We start from the raw sequence: 11286 nt of genomic DNA, 5'->3' as shown, positions 1-11286 counted from the left end.
GCAGTAATGATATACCTTAATTAGCCCCTATGGTGATAATAATATCCCCCATCCTAGCCCCATGTATCTCATTCCTGGCTCCAGTCATATGTTCTCCTATCCTGCCCTCATGAGTATCCATCCTGCCCCATATGATCTCCCCATCCTGCCCCATCTGTCTCCATCGTATCCATCCTGCCCCATGATCCAATCCTGCCCCCATGTCTTTCATTCTGCCCCGTGTCTCCAATCATGCCCCGTATCTACATTCTGCCCATGTCTCCGGTCCTGCCCCCAGTGATCAGCATCTCTGCCCCCAATGTCCAGCATCTCTGCCCCCAGTGTGTCCAGCATCCTGCCCCAAGTGTGTCCAGCATCCTGCCCCCAGTGTGTCCAGCATCCTGCCCCCAGTGTGTCCAGCATATTGCCCCCAGTGTGTCCAGAAATCTGCCCCAGTGTCTCCAGAATATTGCCCCCAGTGTGTCCAGCATTCTGCCCTAGTGTGTCCAGCATATTGCTCCCAGTTTGTCCAGCATTCTGCCCCAGTGTGTCCAGCATTCTGCCCCCAGTGTCTCCAGCATATTGCCCCCAGTGTGTCCAGCATATTGCCCCCTGTGTGTCTAGCATATTGCCCAGAGTGTGTCCTGCATATTGCCCACAGTGTCTCCAGCATATTGCCCCAGTGTGACCAGCATATTGCCCCCAATTTGTCCAGCATGCTTCCCCCAGTGTGTCCAGCATATTGCCCCCACTGTGTCCAGCAATCTGCCCCATTGTGTACACCATATTGCCCCCAGTGTGTCCAGCATATTGCCCCCAGTGTGTCCAGAAATCTGCCCCAGTGTCTCCAGAATATTGCCCCCAGTGTGTCCAGCATTCTGCCCTAGTGTGTCCAGCATATTGCTCCCAGTGTGTCCAGCATTCTGCCCCCAGTGTCTCCAGCATATTGCCCCCAGTGTGTCCAGCATATTGCCCCCAGTGTATCCAGCATATTGCCCCCTGTGTCTCTAGCATATTGCCCAGAGTGTGTCCAGCATATTGCCCACAGTATCTCCAGCATATTGCCCCAGTGTGTCCAGCATATTGCCCCCAATTTGTCCAGCATGCTTCCCCCAGTGTGTCCAGCATATTGCCCCCACTGTGTCCAGCAATCTGCCCCATTGTGTCCACCATATTGCCCCCAGTGTGTCCAGCATATTGCCCCTAGTGTGTCCAGCAATCTGCCCCAGTGTCTCCAGCATATTGCCCCCAGTGTGTCCAGCATATTGCCCCAGTGTGTCCAGCAATCTGCCCCAGTGTCTCCAGCATATTGCCCCAGTGTGTCCAGCATTCTGCCCCAGTGTGTCCAGCATATTTCCCCCAGTTTGTCCAGCATTCTGCCCCCAGTGTGTCCAGCATTCTGCCCCAGTATGTCCAGCATCTTGCTCCCAGTGTGTCCAGCATATTGCCCCCAGTATATCCAGCATATTGCCCCCAGTGTGTCCAGCATTCTTCCCCCAGTGTGTCCAGCAATCTGCCCCAGTGTGTCCAGCATATTGCTCCAAGTGTGTCCAGCAATCTGCCCCAGTGTCTCCAGCATATTGCCCCCAGTGTGACCAGCATTCTGCCCCCAATGTGTCCAGCATCCAGCCCCCAGTGTGTCCAGCATCCTGCCCCTAGTGTGTCCAGCAATCTGCCCCAGTGTGTCCAGCATATTGTCCCCAGTGTGTCCAGCATCCAGCCCTCAGTGTGTCCAGCATCCAGCCCTCAGTGTGTCCAGCATATTGCCTCCAGTGTCTCCAGCATTCTGCCCCAGTGTCTCCAGTATTGTGCCCCAGTGTGTCCAGCATATTGCCCCCAGTGTGTCCAGCATCCTGCCCCCAGTGTGTCCAGCATATTGCCCCTAGTGTGTCCAGCATCTCTGCCCCCAGTGTCCAGCATACTGGCCCGAGCCCCCCGATTGCCGTTCGCAATATAAAAAAAAAAAAGTTCTCCTCACCTGTCTGCGCTCCTTCGGCGAAGCTCTCTCCTTGCAGCTGAAGCGGGCACTTGCCGGCGACTGACAATGACATCAGACGCCGGCGACGTGCGCGCTGCGGCTGACGTCAGCTGCCAGCCTCCGATTGGCTGGCGGCTGTTAACTATTGAAGGGCGGGAGCGCGCCTGCAAATCAATAGCGTTTAACTGCCGCAGCGCTGGTAGGGGCCAGATGAGCAGATGAGACGGGCCCGATGGGGGCCCCCTCTGACCACCGGGCCCATACGCCAGTCAGGGCAGTAATGCCCTGATGGCGGCGGGCAATCTGAGCGGTAACCCAGGGCCCCCCACACCACTGGGCCCTGGGCTACCACCCAGATTGACCCCATTATAATCCACCCCTGCTTACCATCCTGAGAATACTAGCCCCCAGCTGTCTACTTTAGCTTGGCTGGTTGCCAAAAATGTAGGGGACACCACGCTGTTTTTAAAAATTATTTATTTAAATAATTTAAAAAAATGGAGTGAGACTCCTCTATCCTCGATAACCAGTCTTGCTAGTTGTCACCTGCTCATGCTGATCGCTTCTCGAGCTGGGGACAGTGATGCGAGCCGTCTTCATCACCCAGCATTGGGGAACAGTGCGAACAGAACCGCTGATTGCCAGATGCTGGTACGTGTGATACTGATGCGACACATGGTTGCCACACGTATGCCACAAGTATTGACACTGATATTTCCGGTACTGTTTTTTCCAATATCGGAAATATCAGGATGTGTGAAAGAGCCTTAGGGTATGTGTCCACAATCAGGATTGCATCAGAATTTGGTCAGGATTTCATGCAGGTGAAATCCTGACCAAATCTGCACCTGAGGTCACTGGCAGGTCACCTGCGTTGTCCTTGCATTGTTTCTGCAATGTAAGGACATGCTGCGTTCTGAAAAGACGCGCCCCATATGCGTTTTCGTGGGTCTGCCGCATGCGTCTTTTAATGCATAGTGGAGACGGGATTTCATGAAATCCCCTCCACTATGCTGTAACATCTGGACGCTGCGTTTTTGACGCTGCGGCTCAACACAGCGTAAAAAACGCTGCGTTTCTTGAACGTGGAAACATACCCTTAGGCTGTGATTTTAATGGCGAAATGGGTTTTCCTGATTTGTGTGTGCTTTTTTGTGTTTTTCAACTTTTTTACATATTTAACTTTACTTTTTCTATGCTTTTTCACTTAGTCCCACTGCGAGATATTTTTTACTTTGATCGCTGGTCTCATACACTGCAGTACTCATGTCCTGCAGTGCATGACACCCACCAGTTTTTCATAACTCAGCCTGTAGTTAGACTATACTTATAGCTGGATCTATCAGGCCGCCGTACCGGCTCCAAAACCAGTCAGGGTCGATGCCATAACGTCAGAGGAAGATGCCGGGGGTCAGACCACCCACAATACTGATGCTCAGTCATAAGAACAGGCAGTCAATTTGAAAAGGCTGCAAAACCCCCTTAGGGTATGTGCACACGTTGCGGATTCTCTGCGGATCCGCAGTGTTTTTTCCGTGCAGAAACGCTGCGGATCCGCAATTGATTTACAGCACAATGTAAATCAATGAGAAAAAAAGCTGTGCACACATTGTGGAAAATCTGCTGCGGAAACGCTGCGGTTTAAAAGAAGTAGCATGTCACTTCTTTTTTGCGAATCTGCAGCGTTTTTGTACCCATTCCATTATAGAAAACCGCAGGGGTAAAAATCGCAGCAAATCCGCAAGAAAACCGCAGCAAAAACGCACAAAAAAACGCTGCGGAACCGCACAAAAAAACGCGACAAATCCGCAGGTGCGTTTTCTGCTGGGAGAGGCAGAATCTGCACCAGAAATTCCTAATCCTAATCCGCAACGTGTGCACATAGCCTAAGAGTTTTATGGATAATTGTAGTTAAAGGAGTTGTCCAGTGAAAACAAGCTATGACCTATCCACGGATAAGTGAGAACTGACGAAATGGGTTGTGGTCCGACTGCTGGGACCCGCCGATTGTCAGAACCGTTATCTCAGGCGGGACACTTTTATCCCAATTACACAATAGTACAGGATGGCAAACGCCCGAACACCACTCCATTCTCTATGGGGCTGAGTACTTAGTACCGTGGTCCATTCCAACGACAATAAAAGTGCCTGGGTCTGCTGTTCGGTGCAAGCACAGTCGGACCCCACTGATCAACCAGTGGAGAGGTGAAAACTTCCGTATCGATAAACGCACTATTGATATCCTTCATATATGTGAATGAAGACCTAATGATTTTAGATGCTGGCAGCAGTATGACCACTACCTATAGTAACCACTAGGGGGCGCTCCGGCGATCTGCAGTCTCCAGCTGCACAGGTCTCCGCTAGAGACAGAAGCTACGTCCAGCTGTTCAGCACACATGTGTGGATCGAAAGTAAAACTACACCTCCCAGCGTGCTTTGCGGCGAAGGCCCCCTTAGAGGTATGTCTTGCAGTGCCTGTGCAGCATACTGTTATGTTGTTCAGGGCAGGCAGTGCTGATGACAGCTAGGAGTCTGAATTGCTGGAGGACACGTCAGCTGTGCGGAAGTGAGCATGGTGTGTCCTGTGTCTATAAGGAGCCCAGGTGAGAGAGGGGAGCAGCCTGCTGTCACTACCTACAGAGCAGGGTGCTGGCCGCTGCTGGCCCTGTGTGCGGCATGTGGCTGCTTTCTGGGCCAACAGTGCAGCTTCATACAAGTGGCATGGCACCAGGGTATCTGCATCTAGGAAACCAAACACTGAGCACAATGGGGCAGATTGCTTAAAACATCCAGAAGAAAAAACTTCCCATAGCAGCCAATCACAGCTCGGCTTTCATTCCGCATTCACACTATAGAACCTATAAGCTGCGCTGTGATTGGCTGCTGTGGGCGACAATGACTGCCCTTGTTTAAACAACTTTTTTTTTGTTTTAATGAGCTGCGGGATGCAATGACATAATTCACATCACCCGATAATATACCGAAAAAAGGGATCAAAAATCTACATGCATTGAAAAAGTAGAAAAATATCCATGTCATTGCAATTTCACTATTCAATTCCACCATTGTTTATTAGCTTCCTATATACAACGTTTATTGTGCGGTAAAAAAAAACTTGATTCATAAGGACCATATGATCTCGTCAATATCGCACGCACTATATTTAAATATTATATACTATTGCTTTGGTGACTTAAAGGGGTTTTCACTTATTAAATGGGTAACAATGCAAAGTGCCGCAAAAAGAAAGCAACTTTTGGATACAAGTGCTTCGCAAAATTAGAATATCATCAAAAAGTTAATTTATTTCAGTTCTTCAATACAAAAAGTGAAACTCATATATTATATAGAGCAGGGGTGGGCAATTAATTTTGCCATGGGGCCGCATGAGAAATTTGGATGGTTTTAGAGGGCCGGACTAATATAATTAACTCATTTTTACCCAATACTGTAGTATACATATATATAATAAGGCCATCTGCATGGGGCATTACAGCTGGCGGGTTCCATGATACATATGATGGGCAATGCCCCATACAGACACTTGCACCATATAGTGCTGCACAAACATTATGGCCCCATATACTGCAGCACAAACATTATGGCCCCATATACTGCAGCACAAACATTATGGGCCCCATATACTGCAGCACAAACAGTATGGGCCCCATATACTGCAGCACAAACAGTATGGGCCCCATATACAGCAGCACAAACAGTATGGCCCCATATAGTGCTGCACAAACAGTATGGGCCCCATATACAGCAGCACAAACAGTATGGCCCCATATACAGCAGCACAAACAGTATGGCCCCATATAGTGCTGCACAAACAGTATGGGCCCCATATACAGCAGCACAAACAGTATGGCCCCCATATACAGCAGCACAAACAGTATGGGCCCCATATACAGCAGCACAAACAGTATGGGCCCCATATACAGCAGCACAAACAGTATGGCCCCATATAGTGCTGCACAAACAGTATGGGCCCCGTATACAGCAGCACAAACAGTATGGCCCCCATATACAGCAGCACAAACAGTATGGCCCCCATATACAGCAGCACAAACAGTATGGCCCCATATAGTGCTGCACAAACAGTATGGGCCCCATATACAGCAGCACAAACAGTATGGGCCCCATATACAGCAGCACAAACAGTATGGCCCCCATATACAGCAGCACAAACAGTATGGGCCCCATATACAGCAGCACAAACAGTATGGCCCCATATACAGCAGCACAAACAGTATGGGCCCCATATACAGCAGCCCAAACAGTATGGGCCCCATATACATCAGCACAAACAGTATGGGCCCCATATACAGCAGCACAAACAGTATGGCCCCCATATACAGCAGCACAAACAGTATGGGCCCCATATACAGCAGTACAAATGTTATGGCCCCATATACAGCAGCACAAACAGTTTGGCCCCCATATAGTGCTGCACAAATGTTATGGCCCCCATATAGTGCTGCACTGTCGGCTGCGCCCGGGGGCCCCCTGGATACGCCACTGCTGAGACCACCGCTGATACTCACCCGAAGGATGGAGACCATCAGCCAGCAACTTTCTTCACCGCAGCATCCCGCGCGGCCGTGGAGTGACGTACGCAGGTGACGTACGCACGTGACGTACAGGGCCGATGCGGAGCGCAGCCTCTTGTGACCGGTGGCATAATGCTGCCTCCGGAAACAAGAATGATTGACACAGCCAGGAGCTAATGGCTCCTGATGCTGTGTCAATCACATCCTGACCCTGGAGGACTCCCGTATGGAGGAACTGTATGCGCTGCAATGCGCAGCGTGTGGATGACCTCGGGGCCTTCACTCCAGCCGCCAGCCCTCATAAGCATCTGGCGGCTGGCCGAGCGGTGCCGGCGGCGGCTGTCAGAACTGACAGCTAGCTGGCGGGCCGTTAAAAATCATCAGGCGGGCCGGATGCGGCCCGCGGGCCGCATCTTGCCCAGGTCTGATATAGAGTCATTACAAACAGAGCAATCTATCTCAAGTGTTTATTTCTGTTAATGTTGATGATTATGGCTTACAGCCAAAACCCAAACGTCATTATCTCAGTAAATTAGAATAAATAAAAAGACCTGCAAAGGCTTCCTAAGCATTTAAAAAGGTCCCTTATTCTGTTTCAGTAGGCTTCACACTCATGGGGAAGACAGCTGACTTGACAGATGTCCAGAAGGCAGTCACTGACACACTTCACAAGGAGGGGAAGCCACAAAAGGTCATTGCTAAAGAAGCTGACTGCTCACAGAGTGCTGTATCCAAGCATATTAATGGAAAGTTAAGTGGAAGGAAAAAGTGTTGTAGAAAAAGGTGCACAAGCAACCGGGATAACCGCAGCCTTGAAAGGACTCTTAAAAAAGGCCATTCAAAAATTTGGGGGAGATTCACAGGGAGTGGACTGCTGCTGGAGTCATTGCTTCAAGAGCCACCGCATACAGACATACCCAGGACATGGGCTACAAGTGTCGCATTCCTCGTGTCAAGCCACTCATGACCAATAGACACCACCAGAAGGGTCTTACCTGGGCCAAGGAGAAAAAGAACTGGACTGCTGCTCAGTGGTCCAAGGTGTTGTTTTCAGATGAAAGTAAAGTTTGCATTTCATTTGGAAATCAAGGTCCCAGAGTCTGGAGGAGGAGTGGAGAGGCCACAATCCAAGCTGCTTGAGGTCTAGTGTGAAGTTTCCACAATCAGTGATGGTTTGGGGAGCCATGTCATCTGCTGGTGTAGGTCCACTGTGTTTTATCAAGACCAAAGTCAGCGCAGCCGTCTACCAGGAAATTTTAGAGCACTTCATGCTTCCCTCTGCCGACGAGCTTTTTGGAGATGGAACTTTCATTCTCCAGCAGGACTTCGCACCTGTCCACACTGCCAAAAGTACCAACACCTGGATTAAAAACAACAGTATCACTGTGCTTGGTTGGCAGCAAACTCACCTCACCTTAACCCCATAGAGAATCTATGGGTATTGTCAAGAGGAAGATGAAAGACACCAGACCCAACAATGCAGACGAGCTGAAGGCTGCTATCAAAGCAACCTGGGCTTCCATAACACCTCAGCAGTGCCACAGGCTGATCGCCTCCATGCCACGCCGCATTGATGCAGTATGTGCTGCTCAGTTTATTATGATAGACTTTCAGCCATACATGGACATTATGTAGCGCTAATAAGCCTGGTTCTATAATTTGTTATACTTTGCTGCCATCTACTGGCCGTTTGCTATATCACTGTAATATTTGTTATGGAATTTTCCCACAACACCTTTCTGTCTTTAGCTCCTCCTATCTTTTTCCTTCTCTTCCTGTTTTTGTACTCCGTGCCATCTTGGATCCCACATGTGCTGCAGAGCTGGAGAAAGGATTCTCTTGTTACCTCTAACCTGAAGCTTCTATTATCTCTATCTGGTGATTCTGTAACAGCTCTAACCTACAGTCCTCACTCTCACCAAGGTACTGTAAATAAACCTGTTGAACATATCACTGCATCATCCTTCCGGATCACCACGCGCGGCTGATAGAGACTGGTGGCACAGTTAGTGAGTAACGCTACCTGCCATTGTTTATATAGCGAATTGTGATCACATCCCTCAGACACATCTCATCCACGTATATCGGTGGCAGAATAGTAACAAGAGACCTAAGTCTACAGTGTCTGTGTGCATATGCATTGTCTGCTAGCAAGTCTTAACCGTCCGCCATCTTATCTAAAACATGTCCACAAAGGGCACCATGGACCCATCTGCAAGTGAAGCACATCATGTTCCCGACACCATAGATGCTGCAGGAGCAGAGTCCACACTTACTGCAGTGCAGGACGTACGACCCAAACGTGTAACCAAGCCGACACAAAAGGCCAGAGAGAACTTTGAGACTACTAGAGACGAGTTCCATGATAACCTAGAACATTTATGGGGCAGAGTTGATCACTATTTAGCAGCTCTTCCACGCTATCACAGTGACGCTGCAGGTTTAACAGCCACATTGAAGAGTTTATCTGCCGCCTATGATCGCTACCAGAGACTGTCTGCAAAGTTCATCACATTCCTGAGTAACTGTGACATGGAAGATGCCCATGCAGAAGTAACTGAAAGGGAAACTTTTCTCCAAGAAAAGACCTCATTAGTACGAGATGCCCAGGATAAAGCAGAACTCCGCATCGCTCACCTCCAAGAGGTTAGGTCACATCGCACAACATCGACCAAAATCACAGCTCGGTCTTCCAGATCATCTCACTCCAGGAAATCAACATTGTCTGACAAGCTACTGGAGATCCGTGCAGCTGCAGAGGAAGCTAGAGTAAAAAGCTCCTTTGCTAAAAGGGAGGCTGAAGTGGAAGTGGAAGCTCAAAGAAACAAAGTGGAAGCTCAAAGAAATGAGATGGAAGCTCAAAGGAAATTAAAAATACTCCAAGCGGAAAAGGAAGAAGCAACAGCCCTTGCTAAACTGAAGGTCCTTGAACAAGCACTGGGACAAGATGATAATCCGGACTGTCTTATTCCAGAAGAAATGGAAGACGCAGCTGATCGAACTTCAGACTACGTGCTAAGACATGCAACATCTGCACCAGCACCACCTCCAGTTTCTAACACGGATGCGCCCGCAAGTCAAGAAATGTCGCCACCTACTGCGGACAAGGTAACTTCCAGCACTGACTCACAATTTAGGCCACAGCCAGCAGAACCTATAGAGACTGAACCGCAGTTTAACCCTTATGCCGCATCATTTCGTCCTGATTTGTCGCAGTCATATAAGCCAGAGAACTTACATTCCCTACGGATACCACAAGTTCATCCTGCAACAATGACCGAGAGATCAGACATGTCTGACTTCGCCAGATACATGATTCGCCGGGAGTTAATAAACATTAGTCTCTCAAAGTTTGATGATCGTGCTGAGAATTATAGAGCCTGGAAATCCACCTTTCAAGCAGTGATCCAAGACCTTAATCTCACCGGCAAGGAACAACTGGATTTGCTTGTTAACTGGTTAGGCCCTGAATCAGCAGAGCGCATAAAGACAATAAGGGCAGTTCATGTGGACTATTCAGATGCAGGTCTTATTGCAGCCTGGGAGAGACTGGAACAAACCTATGGCAGCTCAGAAGCTATAGAATGTGCCTTATTTAAAAGACTGCAAACCTTCCCAAAGATAACTAACAAGGACAATAGAAAATTTCAAGATCTGAGCGACCTGCTAAAGGAAATAGAATTGGCAAAATTAGACCCACGTCTTTCAGGACTGAGCTACCTAGATACTGCTCATGGCGTTAATCCAATAGTGTCCAAGTTGCCACACGGCATGCAGGATAAATGGGCAGACCACGGCTCACGGTATAAAAGGCAGTATAATGTGTCCTTTCCCCCCTTTTCATATTTTTCCAGGTTCATCAGTGACCAAGCTCGGAAGAAGAATGATCCCAGCTTCGACTTCACTGAGCCTACTCCACCAGCATCATCATCATCTACAAGGTATGATAACATTGCCAAACGTAGAGATTCAAGGAACACAGTATCTGTGAGAAAGACTGACGTTCCACTTACTACACCTGCCTTCACTAAGACAAATAATGTTGCTCCTAAAGTCATGGACAGTAACCGTATGTGCCCTATCCACAAAAGGCCTCACCCGCTTAAAGAATGCCGTGGATTCAGAGCAAGGACTTTGCAGGAGCGTAAAGATACCCTCAAGGAGCTTGGGATATGTTATAAGTGTTGCACCTCCTCAGACCACCTCGCTAAGGAGTGTAAGGCCGCCATTAAGTGCACTGAATGCAGCAGTGATAAACACGTCACAGCCATGCATCCCACGCCAGCTCCATACAACTCACAACCTTCTGCAGCATATAACCCTGCTCAAAAGCATGGCGGGGAGCCACAGGTCCCTGACCCAACTGCAACCGCTGTTTCCTCCTCATGTACTGAGGTATGTGGAGAAGGGACTGATCCTAAATGCTGTGCCAAGGTATGTCTGATTAAGGTCTATCCAGAAGGACAACCCGACAAGGCCTCCAAAATGTATGCCATAATAGATGAGCAAAGTAACCGATCTCTAGCAAGGCCCAAATTCTTTGAGATCTTCAACATAAAGGGACAAATGACTCCATACACCCTCAACACCTGCACTGGTCGTATTGAGACTTCTGGCAGGAGAGCCTCTGGGTACATAGTCTCTTCAATCAAGGGAAACGTGCATATACCTTTGCCAACCCTAATTGAATGTGACCAGATACCTGATAACAGGGAGGAGATTCCCACTCCGGAAGCCGCACTTTATCATCGCCACTTGAGGCACCTGACTAAT

General features: G+C 48.9%; 1 protein-coding gene across 1 annotated transcript in view; it reads left to right on the top strand.

The window, feature by feature from the left end:
- Window positions 1–4481: 4481 nt before the first annotated feature.
- The window catches only part of PARP16 (poly(ADP-ribose) polymerase family member 16), a 69385-nt gene continuing 62580 nt past the window's right edge, over window positions 4482–11286 (top strand). The window contains exon 1 of the mRNA XM_069766357.1: window positions 4482–4563. The gene's annotated coding sequence lies outside the window, so the exon portion shown is untranslated. The remainder of the gene's footprint in view (window positions 4564–11286) is intronic.

This window comes from Ranitomeya imitator, chromosome 4, assembly GCF_032444005.1.
Source record: "Ranitomeya imitator isolate aRanImi1 chromosome 4, aRanImi1.pri, whole genome shotgun sequence".
NCBI classification, from domain to species: domain Eukaryota; kingdom Metazoa; phylum Chordata; class Amphibia; order Anura; family Dendrobatidae; genus Ranitomeya; species Ranitomeya imitator.
The sequence above is the reverse complement of the archived record's forward strand: the minus strand, read 5'-3'. Positions and strand labels throughout refer to the sequence as shown.